Here is a 21301-nt window from a genome sequence, read left to right on the forward strand (position 1 = left end):
AGCGGTTCCGAAGACTTTGCTGTCAGATGATTCGTAGCTCACCGCAAGAAGAAATGCGGTGTTATGACCCTACCACAGGAAAAATATGGTCATAGCTTATGGTTGATGAAAAGAATTTAAGAATGAAAGAAATTGAAATCTTGAAAGAAAGTTGAATTTTTGAAAAAAAATGAATTTAGCATGAATTATATTGCATAATTGAAATTGATTTCGAATTGATGAACTCGATATGCTTATTTTCTATAAATGATTATTTACTTTAATGCTTGATGAAATCTATTGAAAGTGATCATTGCTTATTGGGCTATCTAGCTCATTACCTCCTATTTTTTATTATTTTTATAAATATTGAGAATTATGAATGGAAGAATGATTGGAAGTCGAGTCTTTATACTTTTATTTTATGTTAAAAGTCTTATTGAATTTGATGTAAGGTTTATTGAACATTGTTAAATTTATTGAGATATTAAAGAAAAAATTTATATTATTATATTTTTGATTTAAATTATTGACTAATTATTTTGCTGTTGCTTTATGATAGCATGATAAGATACCTTACATGCTTGTAAGGAGAGTTTCCTATGAGTATGCGGCGATTGCCATGACCTTCGACTCACAATCTTGGGTCGGAGGCGTGACAATATTATCATATAATATTATATATTGATATATATTGTAATGTATATTATATAAATATTATTCTATATAACAATATATTAACTATATTGTTATACTATTATATTATAATATATTATAATATATTAATATATTAATATTATAGTATATTATAAGAATATCTTTTATTAACATAACATAATGTATAATATAATATTATTATTATTAAAATAAAATAAAATAATATATTATATTATAATAATTTATTATAATATTATAATGTAATATTATAATATACTATATTAAAATATATTATATTATATTATAATAATTATATAAATATCATTATATATAATAATATAATATAATATATTATTATTATTATAAGGTTAAGGGAGTATTTTAGGAAGTTGATTTCATATTACCGATAATCTGATTGTCATACCAAATATGTCAATCAAAATTTTTAATAATTTTACTACAATATTACCTACATGTATCAAACATAATAATCAATATTACTGATAATTTAATGATGGTAATCTATCTTGAAGACAATCCAGATTACTTTCCAAGATTGCTTGGCGATGTACCAAATACAACCTAAAAATGTATAACCGTAATACATGAGCTCATTTGGTTGACGGGAAGTGGAGAGCGAAGTGATACCTTCTGAGAAGAAGATAGAGAGCTTTGATTGAAATTTTAAGAGAAAAAAATTTATAAAAAAATATTTTTTATATTTTATAAAAAAAAATTTTAGAAAAAATAGATTTCGATATTTTTCATCAGATAAGAAGTAGTGGTACTTTATTCTTTCTCAAAATATCCTTTTAGATCAACGGTTAAGATTTTACAAAATATCAATAGATAGATAAGATAAAATAATAAATAGTGATATAATATTATATTAATATTATCTTTATATTTATATGAATATAATATTAATATTATAATATTTATTATATTTTACTATTATTTTAATATTTATATTAATATAATATATTCATTAATATTAATATAATATTTATATTAATATAATATTATATTTAATATTATATTTAATATTATATTTATATCAATATTAATAAATTTATTATATTAAAATATTAATATTATATTAATATATGTTAGTATTATGTTAACATAATCAATTATTGTAGTCTAATACTATATTATAATATATTAATATAAATATTATATTAATATTTATATAAAGTTTAGTAGCAAAAGAATATGATCTTATGTCTACTAAGAGTGTGATAGGTATTTTATATAATTTTTTCAGAAAAATGGATGCTCAATCAAACATAAGCTATTTGTAATAACTCATTTTTTTATGGTCAATCAAATATATCAAAATTCTATTTCCAAGAAATAACTTTTTAAAAAGTTACTTAAAATTTTTTTTTTTCATGAACCAAATGAGTCCTATATGTTATAGGATATAATTTCTCTAAAGAAGCATTTGATGGATCTTTTTATAATATATCATATATTGTAATAACATTTTATTAAATTTTATGGGCTCAAGTAATATCCTATTGGTAAAATAGGTATCTCAAATAAGTTGTCTTATATTTTCTAACATTTGTATTATCCATACATTTTGCAAGAATGCTTTACTTATATTTATTTAGATAAAATATTTTAAGAAATTATTTTCTCATTCTCATCGTCATTTAAAGGAAATATCTTCACATGTTCATCAATATATAAAATGAGCTTACTAAAAGGCAATCAGCTAATATCGATGTATGAATTTCTATCCCAAGAAAACGACACAAATGATATTTATTTTCATATTAAAAGAAAGAATATGGGTATCTATGTGTGCACATGCATAGTGGCTTGCATAAAGTTCAATGTAAAACATTCTTATGCAAAATAAGAAAAAAAAACAGAAGATTTATAAGATTATCGAATGAGCTAGTTATTTCATGAATAAGGTTAGAATTGACTTGAAATCTTGCCCAAATATATCTTATTTCAATTAATACACAAGCCAAATTAGAGCTAGGATTGGCTTGCTCGAGTTGAAGTAGAAGTAGATTAAGTTTGAAATATAAATATATATAATTTTACATATATTATATATTATTTTAAATAATTTGATATAAACATTATTTTTAAAATTTTTGATACAAATGAATATAAATTATGTAAATTAAATATACTATGCTTACAATGAAAATGTAATTAAAACAATTAAATGAAAATGTAATTAAAACAATTAATTTAATATATATATATATATATATATATATATATATATATATATATATATCTTAATGCTTAATCAAAAATCTTAAACAAGCAATTGAATAGCTTGAACCTTGTTTAAAATTAGACGGGCCAATTTGACCCTGACTTCATTACAAAAAGATATGTCAAGCTTGAATCTGGCCAAATTCCCTCGTTGACACTAATCTAGTCCTTTGCATGTACGACAAAAAAATGATTTTTTTTTTTTTTTCTGCAAAATCTCCACGGTTAAATGTGTTGGCGTTGGGCACTTCATGTGTCGGTGGTCGGTATGCAAAGCCGCTGATTGACCGAAACGTCCTCCGAGAGTTTCAGGACTATTGAAATGGCAACCGATCGCTAAGATACTTTTTCTTATGTACGCGTCCTTCTTTCGCCTAAACGTTGACCAGAGAGCGTAAAACAGACTTCTTTTATCCATCACGCAGTAGAGAAAGGCAGTGTTTTCATCAAGTGGATCGAACGGCTGGTATTTCAACATCAACCATATCATCATGATTTCAAACATCTGATTGTATTTCAATAAGAAATAAATGGATCTGCTGCGTAGATACTGCATGTCTCAGTTGTTTGCTGGTGTTTGGTAAACGCTAAAAATGATTACAAAAAGATATATACACACACCAAGATTTGTTGGATTTGCCACCGACTCTTTTTGTAATCGTTTTTAGCGTTTACCAAACACCAGCAAGCAACCATATATATATATATATATATATATATATATATATATATATAAAAGTGAGGGCAATCCAGGTGTCACGTCAACAGGACAGAGTGTATCTGGAATGGAGTCCAGATCTAGCGAAGCCTGTCGACTTAATTCTTTCCCATGGAACAGCACATTGTTCGGTGGGAGTTGGTTAGGCCATGTGACAAGTGGCATTTAGCCTAACAGGGTCTTTATTGATTTGGAGTTGGACCACTAGTATCATGTGACAAAGAAGCTTGGATGATTCATTACACATTTAAGTGCATCAAGCAAGCGTTGGCGTAGAAGTTGGATCACAATAGTTGAGTTGGTTTACGGATGGAGACTATAAGGGATGGTAACGATGAAATCCAAATAATAAGATAATAACTTACTAATGAATTAGTGAATTGGATCAAGTTATCCATGATCAAGATGTGCAAGAATATAGAGAAATAAAAAAATCAAAGAGAAGACCACAAACACAACAACATAATACAAGAAATTATGTGGTTCATCCACTACCGGCTACATCCACGAGCACGGAGAAAATCACAATCAACTATCAACTTGAGAAATTACAAAAGTTTGAAAAAAAATTATCACTCTATAATAATGAACTTACTACTTTCCAATGAAAGAACCCTCTTCTTGCCATACCTCCTAAGCATCCTTCCGATCCCTTCAGAATGCTCTAGGAATCCTTCTAATCAATCTTGAAAGTTTGGATAAGCAAGAAGAACAAGAGAATTCACAACCACCAAAATCCTCTCTTCATCTCTTTTCTGTACCTGAAGAAAAGAAAACACTTTAGAGAGTAATACAATAAAAGCTTTTTTAGGAATACTCAGATAAGTCCAAACCCAACCAACTCATTACATGAGTTTTGAACCAAATCCAAAATAAGTCCAATAGGTTAATTGGTGAATTTGTTATCACCAAACCCAATACAGACCATATCCAAATCAAAGAGGTGATCGTGTGGGGAATGAACAAGGAGAAGATTTTTTACATCCAGACCAAGAAGAAAAAATGTAAAACTGAACAAAACCAATTCAAAACTGAATATATCATCATGTTGACCGCATCCTTTAGGCTTGGAAGACCCAGCCCTTGTGGTTCATATAAGGGGTTGGCTAACAGGCGATGTTAGGCCCTCTCTCTCTAATGTAGGATTTTTTATATATGGAAGATGCCCATCCGATCTTTTATATATGGAAGAAATCCATTTGATACGGGATCTTTTATATGGAAGATGTCAATTAAGGATTGATCAAATTATTTTACCAATATAAAACTTCTATATTTAGATTTTCTTTTTTGTAAGAAAAGCTAGCTAAGAGTTTTTTTATTTAGTTATTTCTTTTTCTTCAAACACAAGTCATTATGCCTATAAATTGTAACTCCTTGAGGGTCTTTGGCATCAATGAATTAAATCACTTTTTCTATTCTCAATTATCTTGGAGATTTTTATAGCTTTGGCATTTATTTTCTTCTTGAGTTATTCGAGAGCCTGAACGATGCTTTGGGTTTATCTTTTCTGTACTTCGAACAACATCAGATGGTATCAGAGCTTTGAGTCTTCCTCAATGCTTGATCTATGGCCGCCGGCAATACTATAAGTAGGAACAACCTCATGGGCAATCACCCCAAGGCCCTTTTCTTTGGCACCTGTGATGGTGGCACTTCAAGACCTATCAAATAGGATTGACATGATCAACCACCATCTAGGAGGAATGCAAGTAGAAGTATAAAATCTGTGTCAAATGGCGAATCACCCCCATCACCAAGAAGAGACCTACACCAATCAACATTAGGGTATTGATGTTCGTTTTAGGGGTCAGGGACATCAAAACTTGAACCCAAAGATGGATTAGCGAGGTCTATATGGAGGAACGAATAATCATATCCAGATCCAAGGTATCTATCACTTGCTTCTTATGGATATGATAGAAAGTAGTGATGGAGATGATCTACTAGAAGAAATATCTTAGCAAGGTCATAGGAACTTGTTTGGAGGGAGCCATATGAAGAACAAAATTCCTCCATTTAATAGCTACATCTCTATTAAGGAGGTGTTGCAATAGCTTTATGAGATGGAAAACTTCTTAGGAGTAAAAGGTGAAACTTGTTGCATATTAGTTTCGAGATGGCGCAACAGCCTAATAGAAAGAAGTTCATTGCACTCGGCGTCATTTGCTCAAAACATCAATTGCAACTTGGGCAAAGATGCGAAGGATGATCGAGGCCGAGCTCCACTAGATTATGATCAATTTTTATATCAATAATATCATAATTATCATCAGGAAAGTCATTCCATGGATGAGTATAGCTTTGGAGTTCCAACGACTTTGTGCCCATAATCAACTATATGAGACTAAGTTTCTGAAGGTTGCTCGATTTATTATTGGACTCCGACAACACCGGTGCAACTGTAACCTATTGTTAGGATGCATGATGCCATCCACGTTGCTAGATGTATGGAGGAGCAACTATCTCATACTACCACTAGAGCCTCTACAGTGGAGCGGGCACCCCTGGAGTTGCTCATTCTAACCAAATCCAAAGGAGAGATGAGAGAACAAGCAAGGGTAAGCCAACCGCTCAAAATCCCTATGCATGACTTATGCTGGAAGTCTGTTATAGATGCAATAGCTAGGACACAGATCGAATCAGTGTCTACAACCAAAGATGAATCGTCAAGCCAACATTGCCATCACCATGAAGGACGAAGATCAAGTTGAGCAACACTATAAAGATAAAGTATATGGTGAAGATGTGAATGAAGAGATAGTCAACTATGGAGATGTCGGTGACAGCCTTGTCATTCGAAGGATCCTCTTGAACGATAAGTAAAAGGACTCCCAAAAGCACCATATATTCAAGACCAGATTTGCTTGCCAAGAGAAGGCATGAAATGTTATTATTGATAGTGATAGTATAGAAAATCTGATTTCACAATATATGGTTAAAGAGCCCTAACTAAAAACGATGAAGCATCCATCTTCTTATTCTCTTAGATGGATCAAGGGAAAAGAGCAAAAAAAGTGACACAATAATGCTTAGTTCCTATTTCTATAGGATGATCTTATAAGGATGTGATTTTCTGTGATGTCATTAACATGTATATGTACCATCTGTTACTTGGAAGATCTTGGCAACTGTTAGATTTATGTCTTAGAAGCCAGATTGGCTGACACTTATAAATTTTTTTAGGGCATATTTTGTAATGTTGACTTATAAATTAATAAAATTAGATTTATTTTCATTCATATTTATATTTTTAAGTATCTATGAATCATCCATTGAGTTAATAGATATAATGATATATTCTCAAGAGTTAAAAATTTAAGACATGTACATTAATAATTAATTCATAAATTACTTTCGATCGTAGGATCATCACAGTAGGATGGTGCTTGATCCGAAGAGATTGGTGCACGATCACTTCCTTAGGATAGATGGATCTTAAATCTATGGTGTAGAGATATCAGAGCAAGAGTGTAAGTACTTGTTAAGAACAAAGATACTGAGCGTGACCAAATATGAGTAGTCACTAAAATATCTACCTTCTCATCAGTGACTAATTCGATATTATGATAATATGAGTAAGTTTTAGACCTACAGTGCTTTGACTGTTTACAGTGAGGATGCTGTAGTTTGACTATACCATAATTCGATCTTCTAGCCATACATAGTCTTGAGATGTATGTTGGCTATAGTAGACTCATTGTAAAAATAAAGTACGTATTAAGATAGAATCTATCAACTTTAGTAGATGAGGAGTAGTCCTATATAAATCATGAAATTGAGTCCTAAGCCCATGACCATAGTAGTGTGAATGATGAAATGGTATTTTCATAAGATTTCACAAGTGGACTCGAATCGATGGAATCTAACATATGATAAATATGAGATTTAACGAGTTATCCTTAATCTCTGTCTTGTTGGGACTCATGATAGAAGAATCGAATCACATGGCAATCGTACCAAGAGATTTAACCATTCGATTTTGATTTGCTAGGTGTCACTGATAGATTATGAAATTAATTAAAATTATCTTGATGATCGATAATTCTAAATTGATTGAATTAGAAAGAGTTTCAATTCATCGAAAAGAATTTTGATGATATCAATGATGGAGATTATAATATGTCCTATTATAAAAAAGAATTGAACCTATGGGATCACACAAATAAGAATTTTGATCTAGGATTGCACAATTAGGCTCGCATAATCTAATTGGATTTGGATTAATTAAATTCTAATTTTGGGTTTAAAAAAATCATGCTAGCACATGATTAAATCCAGTTTCTCCAGATTTGGGTTTCCTATTAGATAGGGCTTGACCAAATCAAAGCTAGCTCTTTAAGACACTAAGAGTTAGAGTTCTTGAAGCCTTTCATGCAAGAATTAAGGGCTATTGGTGCCTCACATTTTTTGTTCATGCTTTTTTCTTTGCAAAGAGATAGAGGAGAGAGAGGGCCATGCCCCCCCACCCCCCTTTGGATAAGGATGGGGGCATGCACCCCATGTGGATAAGGACAGGGGCGTGTGCCCCTTGTGGATAAGGATAGGGGCTTCACACCATTTGAATTTGAGTTCAAATTTAAATGAAGGGATAAGTGCCCCATTTGAATTTAAAAGCCCATTTAAATTTAAAGGGGACATATTCCCTTGTGGATGAGGATAAGGGCTAGCGCCCTATTTGAATTTCAAGGAGGATAGAGGCCATGCCCCTTATGGTTTTCTCGTGAATTTTTTTGTATGAAGAAAAGGGAGAAAGAAGGGGGCGGCACCTAAGCAGAGTCCTTCCACTTTAAGATGTTTGGTCCGATCAAAGTCTTAAAGCTCAAGGACTCCTAGATTTCTAAAGCCTATATAAAGGCCTCCCTGCCAAAGGGTTTGGCATCAGAAAATCAGAGCTCTCCTCTCCTCTCTTCTCCACACCCTCTCCCTCTCCTCTTAACTCTCTTCTCCTCTTCCACACCCAAAGGAGTTAGACTGGTCCATCTGGTGCACTTGAAGAGTCAGGTGTTGGTCGATCTATGCGAAGGAAGAAGAAGGCTGTGATCAAGGGTTGATCGAGATCCTGTCGAAGATTAGATCGAAGGTAGATCCAAGAGCTTGCTGATCCATCTTGACGAAGATGGATCGAAGTCAGAGAAAGTATCTTCGTCTGAATTCGAGTGGATATTTGTAGAGATCGGATACGTATATGGCTTGACAGTGAACCTCAACTCTACGATCATCGGATAGCGATGTATCACTACCCACGTAAAGATGATGATGTGATCATCATGGTTAAATATATTTAAAATAGTTTTAAATTATCATGATCTTAGACATATGATCGATTTGACATAGATCGAGATGCAATCTCGATCAAATCTCATGTCGGATCAAAAATTTTTGAATTCTGCTACACCTTGATTTAGTCGATCGGATGTGCGATCTCTCCTTCAGGGCAACATGATATAAATTCAACTCACAAGGATAGAGATAACCTATTCATTTTCTATAAAGATGGCAAGAAAATCATCTTGGCCCCAGTAAATGAGGACAAACCCAAAGCTTCTAAAGTAGAAGGAAAGTCTTTCTTAATTGTTAAAGATCTTCAACTTGAGCTAGAAGATAGAGAAAACATATATGCCCTAGTGTTTTCAAGAGCGAAAGTATAAACCAATGATATTCTTGAAGAGATTATGCCTCTTATAGAACAATATCAAGTATCATGCCTGAGGAGCTACCTATTAGACTTCCACCTATACGAAATATCCAACATCAAATCAACTTAGTACCTGATTTTTCTCTACCTAATTTAGCTCATTATCATATGAGCCCGAAGGAATAGGATATTCAAGAACAAATAGAGGATCTTCTATGAAAGGGCTTGAAATCCTTGCATTGTACCTGCATTGTTAGAGTCAAAAAAAGGATGGCAACTGGAGGATGTGTATGGATAGCAAATCTATTAATCGGATCACTATTAAATATTAATTTTCTATCCCATATTTGGATGCAATATTGGATATGTTAAAGGAAGAAAAAACCTTCTCCAAAATTGATCTCAGGAGTGGCCACCATCAAATTCGAATGAGGCCAAGTTGAAAAAAATTAATGCCAAGTATAAAGACAAAGCTGATATGCATAGAAGAAAACAAGTTTTCGAGATGGGAGATAAAGACATGGTGTATCTTTGCAAAGAAAGAATATGTACCGGTACTTATTGCAAGCTCAATAGTAAAAAGATTGGTCCATATAAGATTTTATATAAGATAAACGATAATGCTTCTATGGTTGCTTTATCCGACTCCATGGGAGTCTCCAAGATCTTTAATATGCAAAATCACTTCAAGTTTCATAAACTTTCCTAAGCTTTAATGACAAGTGCTAACTCGAGGACGAATTGCATCCAAGTGGAGGAGATCTAATATAAGATCTTTTATATATGAAAGATGCCCACTTGATCTTTGATATATAGAAGATGTCCACTGATACAGGATCTTTTATGTATAGAAGATGTCAATTAGGGATTGACTAAATTATTTGATCAATATTTAATTTTTATACTTATATCTCTTTTTCTGTAAGAAAAACTAGCTAAGAATTTCCATATTTGTTATTTTTTTCTTCAAACACAAATTATTGTGCCTATAAATTGTAACTCCTTGAGGGTCTTTGACATCAATGAATTGAATCACTTTTGTTATTCTCAAATATCTTGAAGATTTTTATAGCTTCGGGGTTTGTTTTCTTCTCAAATTTTTCTAGAGCTCCAAATGGTACCCGGATTTATCTTTTCTATGCTTCGAACTGTGTCACTCTCTCTCTCTCTCTTGTGTATAAACTTGCTGGATGTTGATAAGTTTCTATCTCGACCTTATTGGGTCCTCCACGAGCTAGTGTCCAAGATTAATAAAGGCTGTCATGTACAATGAGTCTGGCTCTAATACCATGAAAAATCCATCTCAAAAACTTGGATGTTCAAATAGATGGGCCCAAAAGTATATGAGCACTATATATAAGAGCCCTGGACTTATCCAATGGAACTATTATTCCTTAACAGAAATTGTTATTTCACTTTACTTGTTACCGCATTTTTTGCAATCCGTGCACCAAATGCTAGGGATCCTTTTGCCGAAGGAATGGATAAAATTGAGTTTAAGTTAGAGTCAAGCACATATCGGACTTGCTATTTATGTAAGATTTTGTTATCTGGAAAAGAAACCTGATCTAATCATGTATTCTGGACCTTAATTTTTTTAGGTAACAATGCCTCTTGCTGAATTGTTACTATACATGTACAGCTATCCGACATTCGGGGATGATATAATCACACCATATTGGGAACTATACCTAGTCACAAGTTGGCAGGCAGGCTCATGGATTGTGGCCTACGATTGCTATTTTGCACTGTTATATATATATATATATATATATATATATATATATAGAGAGAGAGAGAGAGAGAGAGAGAGAGAGAGAGAGAGAGAGAGAGGTGGGAGATGGCATGGTGGCAGCTGCTTCAGCAATCTTCAAGCTATTGTAGGAATTTAAGGGTCCTGCAAAAGGATTGGAGAGCGAATCCTAGGCAAGCGACCTGGAAGGCCTAATTGTTCATCAGAAACCTATTATAAAAGGATCGCTAACAGATGATCATGTTGTTCGTTGGAGAGCCTAACAATTGTCAACTTTGTTGGAGAGTGGAAATTTAGTAACAGAACAAATTCAAAGAACCTGAAATGAGTTAGATTTTCATGGACAAATTCAAACAATCCAATTCAGCTGCATATCTTCTCATTTGTAAAATCCATCCTCGACTGAATTATGTTTTCATCTGCTTTGTGTAAGGATTATCATGTAGGATTGGTCCTGCCCTTTTCAAAAAATTCTGATTGTCCTCTTTTTCTTTTTTTTGGTAAATCTGAGATTTCTTGTTCTTTCTCCAGGGACCTTATGATGACATGATAATGGCCATGAAAAATTCTTTGTGCACTGCAAGCGGTATAGAAAATTCGCCATGAAGTGCACCGTCTTTCCGATTGGTCTACATTATTATCATTTTTAATATATATTTAATGCCTGCATATCATTTTTTTTGTTTAAAAATTTTGTATGACGAAAATATCTCTATCCTTTGGTTACGATACTCCTTCAAAAAAATTATGACACCCCTTCAAAAAAATTATGATACTCCTGTCATTTGGAAAAAATTATGACATCTTTTTTTTAAAAATTATGATACCCCTTTTTAAAAATTATGTACCCTTTACAAAATTTATGATACCCCAGGACTAAATAAAAAACTGAGGACAGATGTCATAATATTTTTGAAAGAGTGTCATAATTTTTAAGAAGAGAAAAAAGGGTGTCATAATTTTTAAGAAAGGATATCATAATTTTTTCCAAAGGGCAGGGGTATCATAATTTTTTTGAAGGAATATTATAATTTTTGTGAAAGGATGTCATAACCAAAAAGCAGGGGTATTTTCATCATACAAATTTTTTAAACGAAAAAGATGATTTGCTAGCATTAAATGCATGTAAAAAAGTGGTGACTATGTGGACCAATTGAGCAAGGTGGTGCACTCCACATCGGATTTTCTACACTGTCCATGGTGCACAAAGAATTTCTGTAATGGTCATATATCATGTTTGGGCGGGGTTGGGCTGGGCTGGTCCAAGATGTTCATTTACTACTGGCCCAAGTACGGCCTTAGATCTAGCAAACCAGATTTTCTCAAATCCAAGCTTATTCTGGTCGCTCATTTTTATCATCAAGCAAGCGAGAGAGAAATCCAACAACACTTAATCTGATGCTGGTCATTCTCACCTTTTACATTTCTTTTGTTAGCTTGCACACATATCGCTTCGGGGAAAAAACTTGTCTTATTTTTTAACATCGAGAATGGCAAGGTTTCATTTAAACAATTCATGTCATGATTAAGAAGGCCTCAAATTCCTATTAGACTTGGGGGTCATAACAAATTATGGAGCCTTAGAAGTAAAACCCATGTTATCATGACCCTTCTCATGAATATTTTTAGGGAGCAACTGTGATGCTTCCTTTGTTCGAGAAAGCAAGCAAACCAGACCAAGTTTTATGTGCTGGAACTCCTAGGAAATGGACATGGAAACTCATTAAAGGATCTGAAACCCCTTGGGCGAAGCAAATTTCAGGGGCCTATTATATTAGATAGAAAATTGGTTTTCTGAGAAAAAGTGTCAAGAGACTATCGCCTATATGGAAGGACATAAACAAGCAGCTAGAGGCCTTCTGTACCTGTCTAACTTCCAGATTGGGAAATGGATCTAATGAGCACTTTTGGGAGGAAGTTTGGATGAGAAGCATTCGTTTATCTCTTCTTTTCAGACTTGCATGCTATGGCAACTAAGAACAACTATTCAGTTGCATCACAGTGGCCTTGGAAATCCCTATGTTGGAAGCTGCTAGTCGGGGGTTTGACAAGGCAACTTTTTGAACAATTGGAAGTGTTGCGAAATATGCTTTCTTTGATCAGACTTTCTCGTATAGGAGATACTCCAACTTGGAAGCTAACTCAAAGTGGTGCTTTCACTGTGAAGTCCTTCTACACACATATGAACAACAGGGGAGTACTTTGCCCATTTCATAAGATTATCTGGAGGGCCTTTATATCTGAAAAGGTTAAAGTTTTTCTGTGGCGGGTGCCGAGAAACAAAGTGAATACAGAGGATGGCAGGTTAGCTCAGGTTGTGCTTTGTGAGGAGCAAGATTAGAGTCGATCACCCATCTCTTACCTAGATGTCCCTTCATGTGTGGTCAATGGAATGCTATCAAAATTTAGCTTAAAATCAGAGGATGGCCTAGTAAACTCAGAAGCCTGTGGACTTATTTGAGATTACAGAAGTTTATAGATCCTGCTGGAAGGGTTGTGGAACAACTGATGGCCGTGGTGTGCTTAGAGGTTTGGAAAGAAGGGAATAGAAGGATCTTCCTAAAGAAATCCAGCACCATCTACCCAACTCTACAAAGAATTCTGAGTCTGTTTCAGTTGGCAGCACCTTTGTTCACAACAGTAAATCTAGAAAATCCCATCCTATCTGAAGCAGCAGCTGCAGCCTTCTCATTTAGTTTCCATCGGAGTCTATTTAGCATTTTGGCTTCCCGTCTCTGTTTTGACTCAAAAGCTGTAATCTGATTGTTGGACTCTTCCCCACCTTCCCTTGATATTATCATTCGTCTCCTGTATATGCTTTTGCTTCTTTCTGTAATAAAAGCTAGGTGGCTCATTGCCTCCTACATCGAAAAAAGGAGAAAAAAAAAAAAAGTTCTATATGCTGGAATCGACATCCTTGCGTCAAAAAGGTGAGACCATCTTGAATGGATTAGAAAATACTGTCCCAGTCATTGGACCTTTTGGAGTGGGATGATGAGGTCGTCTTTCATTGGCGCAGGCAAATATGGGTGGAACCGGATTCTTAGACCACTGTTCCTCTGTTGAACAACAGATTCTTGTGGTTGAAAAGGGCTTGACTAACTAATGGAGAAGGCAGTAATACTGCATTATTTTATAACATTTGGACTAGGCACTGAACATATTCATAAGTTAATTGAGCTGTGCACTGGCTGATGATGGGAAGAATCAAGAATGAGGCATTTAGCTAGGATGGTTTAATTCATGGAGGTGTTATGTACACTATAGTTTGACTTGGTGGCACTGCTAAATTTCTCTTTGTTATACTTGCTAGAAATTGAATATAAAGGGGACAAAAACTTTATATGTAAGTGAAGAGCACCCTTGCAACATTGTTGCTTTGTGAGTTCCATCTGATTTGTTTTTTTAAGTGTTTGGACCGTAGAGATATCTTGTATTTAGATTAGCACTGACCATTGAAATAATACGGGCATTTTCAGCTAGTTGGGCTACCATTATCATTATGATGTGGCACTTTGATTGGAATCCGAAGGTGCGATGGTGGAGCCCTCGCGGTATAGATCCAATTAGATTTTGATTATATCTTGGTGCACCTGTTTTGGTGAGATATGTTGTCTCGGAGGCGTGAGTACTTTTCTAGAATTTTTTTTTCTTTTGTACTCTGTAATGTCCACGATTAAAGATAGTGAAAATCTCCGTCCTTCTCTGTCCATAGTTTTTTCCTTGATTTAAAGATTTTTCATATAAATCCTATTTATCTGCATTGTTCTTTGTCTTTTCGATTTCTTGTTTATTGACGTCTTGCTATAACAAACTGATATCAGAATCGGTTGTAGATCGTTGATCGAAGATGTCTGTGGCAAAGTTCGAAGTAGAAAAATTTAATAAAATAAATGATTTTGGATTGTGGTGGACTAAGATGCACGCACTGCTTGTGCAACATGATCTGGAAGGAGTGTTGGAGGGAGAGGACAATTTGCCTACGACCTTGACTGTGACAAAGAAGAAAGGGATTATGGCAACAGCTCATAGTGCGATCCAATTGAGTCTATCAAACAAAGTGCTGTACGAGGTATGTGATCAGACCACTACTCCTGGGATTTGGAAGAAACTGGAGGTACTGTATATGAAGAAATCCCTAACGAATTGCCTGTGTTGGGTATAAAATACCCACAGCCGGAACCCACGGCGGAACCGCCATCAGCAAGTGCAGCTCCGCCCGGACTCCTACAGGAGCCGGGCTCCACCGCCATCAGCAAGTGCAGCTCCGCCCGGACTCCTACGGGAGCCGGGCTCCACCGCCATCAGCAAGTGCAGCTCCGCCCGGACTCCTACAGGAGCCGGGCTCCACCGGCGACGGCAGTTACAGCTCCGCCCGGACTCCTACGGGAGCCGGGCTCCACCGACGACATCAGCGCAGCTCCGTCCGGACTCCTACGGGAGCCGGACTTCTCCGCCAACATCAGAACAGCTCCGCCCGGACTCCCACGGGAGCCGGGCTCCGCTCTCAGTATCAACTGCTGGTAAGCTCAATCCGGACTCCTATCAGAGCCGGACTTCACCCTTAACTTTGTTTGCAGCGCGGCTTCGCCCGGACTCCTACGGGAGCCGGGCTCCACCGACGACATCAGCGCAGCTCCGTCCGGACTCCTACGGGAGCCGGACTTCTCCGCCAACATCAGAACAGCTCCGCCCGGACTCCCACGGGAGCCGGGCTCCGCTCTCAGTATCAACTGCTGGTAAGCTCAATCCGGACTCCTATCAGAGCCGGACTTCACCCTTAACTTTGTTTGCAGCGCGACTCCGCCCGGACTCCTACGGGAGCCGGGCTCCACCGACGACATCAGCGCAGCTCCGTCCGGACTCCTACGGGAGCCGGACTTCTCCGCCAACATCAGAACAGCTCCGCCCGGACTCCCACGGGAGCCGGGCTCCGCTCTCAGTATCAACTGCTGGTAAGCTCAATCCGGACTCCTATCAGAGCCGGACTTCACCCTTAACTTTGTTTGCAGCGCGGCTCCGCCCGGACTCCTACGGGAGCCGGGCTCCACCGACGACATCAGCGCAGCTCCGTCCGGACTCCTACGGGAGCCGGACTTCTCCGCCAACATCAGAACAGCTCCGCCCGGACTCCCACGGGAGCCGGGCTCCGCTCTCAGTATCAACTGCTGGTAAGCTCAATCCGGACTCCTATCAGAGCCGGACTTCACCCTTAACTTTGTTTGCAGCGTGGCTCCGCCCGGACTCCTATGGGAGCCGGGCTCCACCGACGACATCAGCGCAGCTCCGTCCGGACTCCTACGGGAGCCGGACTTCGCCGCCAACATCAGAACAGCTCCGCCCGGACTCCCACGGGAGCCGGGCTCCGCTCTCAGTATCAACTGCTGGTAAGCTCAATCCGGACTCCTATCAGAGCCGGACTTCACCCTTAACTTTGTTTGCAGCGCGGCTCCGCCCGGACTCCTACGGGAGCCGGGCTCCACCGACGACATCAGCGCAGCTCCGTCCGGACTCCTACGGGAGCCGGACTTCGCCGCCAACATCAGAACAGCTCCACCCGGACCCCCACGGGAGCCGGGCTCCGTTCTCAATATTAAGAACAGCTCCGCCCAGACTCCCACGGGAGCCGGGCTCCACTCTCAGTATCAACTGCTGGTAAGCTCAATCCGAACTCCTATCAGAGCCGGACTTCACCCTTAACTTTGTTTGCAGCGCGGCTCCGCCCGGACTCTTACGGGAGCCGGGCTCCACCGACGACATCAGCGCAGCTCCGTCCGGACTCCTACGAGAGCCGGACTTCGCCGCCAACATCAGAACAGCTCCGCCCGGACTCCCACGGGAGCCGGGCTCCGCTCTCAGTATCAACTGCTGGTAAGCTCAATCCGAACTCCTATCAGAGCCGGACTTCACCCTTAACTTTGTTTGCAGCGCGGCTCCGCCCGGACTCCTACGGGAGTCGGGCTCCACCGACGACATCAGCGCAGCTCCGTCCGGACTCCTACGGGAGCCGGACTTCGCCGCCAACATCAGAACAGCTCCGCCCGGACTCCCACGGGAGCCGGGCTCCGCTCTCAGTATCAACTGCTGGTAAGCTCAATCCGGACTCCTATCAGAGCCGGACTTCACCCTTAACTTTGTTTGCAGCGCGGCTCCGCCCGGACTCCTACGGGAGCCGGGCTCCACCGACGACATCAGCGCAGCTCCGTCTGGACTCCTACGGGAGCCGGACTTCGCCGCCAACATCAGAACAGCTCCACCCGGACCCCCACGGGAGCCGGGCTCCGCTCTCAGTATCAAGAACAGCTCCGCCCGGACTCCCACGGGAGCCGGGCTCCGCTCTCAGTATCAACTGCTGGTAAGCTCAATCCGGACTCCTATCAGAGCCGGACTTCACCCTTAACTTTGTTTGCAGCGCGGCTCCACCCGGACTCCTACGGGAGCCGGGCTCCACCGACGACATCAGCGCAGCTCCATCCAGACTCCTACGAGAGCCGGACTTCACCGCCAACATCAGAACAGCTCCGCCCGGACTCCCACGGGAGTCGGGCTCCGCTCTCAGTATCAACTGCTGGTAAGCTCAATCCAGACTCCTATCAGAGCCGGACTTCACCCTTAACTTTGTTTGCAGCGTGGCTCCGCCCGGACTCCTACGGGAGCCGGGCTCCACCGACGATATCAGCGCAGCTCCGTCCGGACTCCTACGGGAGCCGGACTTCGCCGCCAACATCAGAACAGCTCCGCCCGGACCCCCACGGGAGCCGGGCTCCGCTCTTAGTATCAACTGCAGCTCCGCCCGGACCCCCACGGGAGCCGGGCTCCGCTCTCAGTATCAACTGCTGCTCCGACCGGACTCCTACGGGGGTCGGGCTCCGCTCACAACCCCTACCGCCCGGAGGGCCTCACCCGGACCTCAACAGAAACTAGGCTCCGGCCGTTATCGAGCTTCAATCGACAGATCCACACCCCCTGACAGGCCCTCAAAACGGCCGTGACCCTGCTCCACCTCCTGTGGCGGACTCCGCGCAGTATCATCATTCCCTGACAAGCCGCAGTAGCCATAGCCGCCCTGCTCCACTTCCTGTGGCGGACTCCGCACAGCTCCACTATCCCCTGGCAGGCCACAGTGACGGCCATGAACCTGCTCCACCTCCTGCGACGGATACCATGCGATTCTCCTAACGACGGACGCTGCTCCACCCCTCATAACAGATTCCACATGGCGAGTCGAGGTGATGCCCACGTGTCTGCTCCATTATCTTTCGCAATCAATTCCCCTGACCGTGGGCGGCCCACTACCAGGCGGTTACAAACGTCGCCATCAGTCCGTTGCCTCCCCCGCCTATAAAAGGGGGACTCAGATACGTTATTCTTTGAGCTCTTTTGCCTTATCTCAAAACTCTGCTAAACTCTCCGTTCGAGCACTCCATTCTTGTTGAGGCAGAGAACTGACTTGAGCGTCGGAGGGTCTTGCCGGAGCAACCCCACCTCCGGTTTAGACTTCCCTTGCAGGTCCCGGCGGCGACCGCGGCTTCCTCAACTCCAGCTTCTCCAGCGCAGGCGGATTTTTGCACCAACAGGATTGGCGCTAGAAGAAGGGTTGTGTCTTCGCAGCACCCTTGTTCTTGAAGGAGCGCTCAACGGTGCCGCCTCCGGCCATCTCTCCGTCATCTACTCCTAATCCTCCCCCGCGAGATCGACACCTGATGCCTCCGCGCAGGGCGTCCACCCGGCGGTCCACGGCCTCCGCGGCCAGATCTCAGGCTCCGACCTCCCCTCCCGTTTCTCAGCCAGCCCCTCCTCCCCCTCCGGCGACGGCGGTCGGCGCGGAGCAGTTTGACTTGCTGGCGCAGCAGGTCAAAGGCCTCGTCGAGGCCGTACAGGCAATGCAGCAGCAGCCACCGCAGGCGTCAGCGCATCCGGAAGGGGCATCTCCGGAATGCCAGAACCCGATGGTGGGGCGGGCCACCTGGGCCAGCCACCCCGTCCTTCCCGGGAAGGCGAATCCAAGGGTGGAGAGCCCTCAATCGGACCACGACTCCACCCCTGGGAGATCCCTGCCCCCGTTCTGCCAAAGGACCCTCGAGACTCGAAGTCGAGAGGATTTTCTGGATCGGAGGCTCCAGGAGATGAACCGGCGGATCGAAGAATTCCGCCATGCGCCTCCCGCTTACGGTGAGGATATCTGCACTGACCCTCCCTTCTCCCAAATGATTATGCAGGAACCGATCCCGCCGAATTTCAAGCTCCCCCAGTTTGAAAGCTACGACGGGACGTCGGACCCGGTGGACCATCTAGAGGCCTTCCGAACGATGATGCTGCTTCATGGTGCTCCCGACGCCATCTTGTGCCGGGCTTTCCCGTCTACTTTGAAGGGAGCAGCAAGGAACTGGTACTCAGCTCTGAAGTCGGGTACCATATTCTCCTTCGACCAAATGAGCCACCAATTCGTGGCCCATTTTGTCAGCAGCCGACGTCCCCGAAAAGGTTCGGAGTCCCTCATCAACATCAAGCAGAGGGAAGGGGAGTCCATACGGGCCTACATCAACCGCTTCAACATCGCGGCGTTGGAGGTCCGGAACTTAGACCAGTCGGTTGCCATGGCCGCCCTGAAAGGTGGCCTTCAGAAGAATGATCTCTTGTACTCCCTGGAGAAGAAGTACCCCAGGGATTTTGCTGATCTGCTGGCTCGGGCTGAAGGATACGCCCGAGCGAAAGAGGCCTTCAAAATGAAGGATGAAGAGACTGCGAGGGAGCGTCAGGCGGGAGATTTTGGTAAGCCCGCAGTTGAGAAGAGGCCAAAGGAAGTCCGGCCTCGCTCTCGATCCCCTCCTGAACATAAGCGCGCCCATACTCCCCCCCGGGCACGCAGGCAGAGGAGCCCGGACAACAGGTTTCGGCGGGGTTCCCCGCCAGGGAAGTTCCGCAACTACGCCCCCCTCAACGCCTCGAAGGCCCAGGTACTGATGGAGGTCAGGAAGCTGCTTCCTAGGCCGGAGAGGATGCGCACGCACCCCGGGAAGTGCAACCCCAACAAGTTCTGCCTCTACCACCGCGACCACAGCCACGACACCAAAGAGTGCATCCAGCTCCAGGACGAGATCGAGGAGCTCATCCGGCGAGGTCGGCTCGACAGATTCATCCGCCGCCGGCCTGAGGGTAGAGGAGACCGGCCAAGAGCCCTCCCACCGTCCGAACCGCAGAAAAGGGAGGAGCAGCCCGGGGACCGGCCTCCTATCGGGACCATCGACTCCATCGCCGGAGGGCCTCAAGAAGGAGCGGGAATACTGTAAATGTATCGCTTACTATTTTGCTTTGAATCTACCTTTCTTTTTAGCTAACATGCTCCTCCCACCTAGCATGGATGTATTATGACCGGATATGATTCCTCCAAAAGCACGGCCATGTCAGGAACAGGAGGAGAACCTCGTCCTGACATGAGCAAGGTCAAAGGCCCGATTCTTTTAGACCGGATGGGGGGAGAGGCCTCACAACGCCCTAATGTGCCCCCACAGCCTTGTTAGGGACAGGAGGAAAACTTCGCCCTAACATGAGCAAAGTCAAAGGCCCGATTCTTTTAGACTGGATGGGGGGAGAGGCCTTACAATGCCCTAATGTGCCCCCACAGCCCTGTTAGGGACAGGAGGAAAACCTCGCCCTAACTTGAGCAAAGTCAAAGGCCCGGTTCTTTTAGACCGGATGGGGGGAGAGGCCTTGCAACGCCCTAATGTGCCCCCACAGCCATGTCAGGAACAGGAGGAGAACCTCGTCCTGACATGAGCAAAGTTGAAGGCCCGGTTCTTTTAGACCGGAGGGGGGAGAGGCCTTACAGCGCCCTAACGCGCCCCCACAAACCAGGCTGATAACGAGAACCTCACGCCGGCTCAAGCAAAATGGAAGACCCGGACTCCTACGGGAGCCGGGTTCCGCCACCAAGGTAAGCTTCGCCCGGACTCCTACGGGAGCCGGGTTTCGCCGCCAGGGAAGCTTCGCCCGGACTCCTAAGGGAGCCGGGTTCCGCCGCCAGGGAAGCTTCGCCCGGACTCCTACGGGAGCCGGGTTCCGCCACCAAGAAAAGCTTCGCCCGGACTCCTACGGGAGCCGGGTTCCGTCGCCAAGGTAAACTTCACCCGGACTCCTACGGGAGCCAGGTTCCGCCGCCAGGGAAGCTTCGCCCGGACTCCTAAGGGAGCCGGGTTCCGCTGCCAGGGAAGCTTCGCCCGGACTCCTACGGGAGCCGGGTTCCGCCACCAAGAAAAGCTTCGCCCGGACTCCTACGGGAGCCGGGTTCCGCCGCCAAGGTAAACTTCAC

Source organism: Elaeis guineensis, chromosome 8, assembly GCF_000442705.2.
Source record: "Elaeis guineensis isolate ETL-2024a chromosome 8, EG11, whole genome shotgun sequence".
Lineage (NCBI taxonomy): Eukaryota > Viridiplantae > Streptophyta > Magnoliopsida > Arecales > Arecaceae > Elaeis > Elaeis guineensis.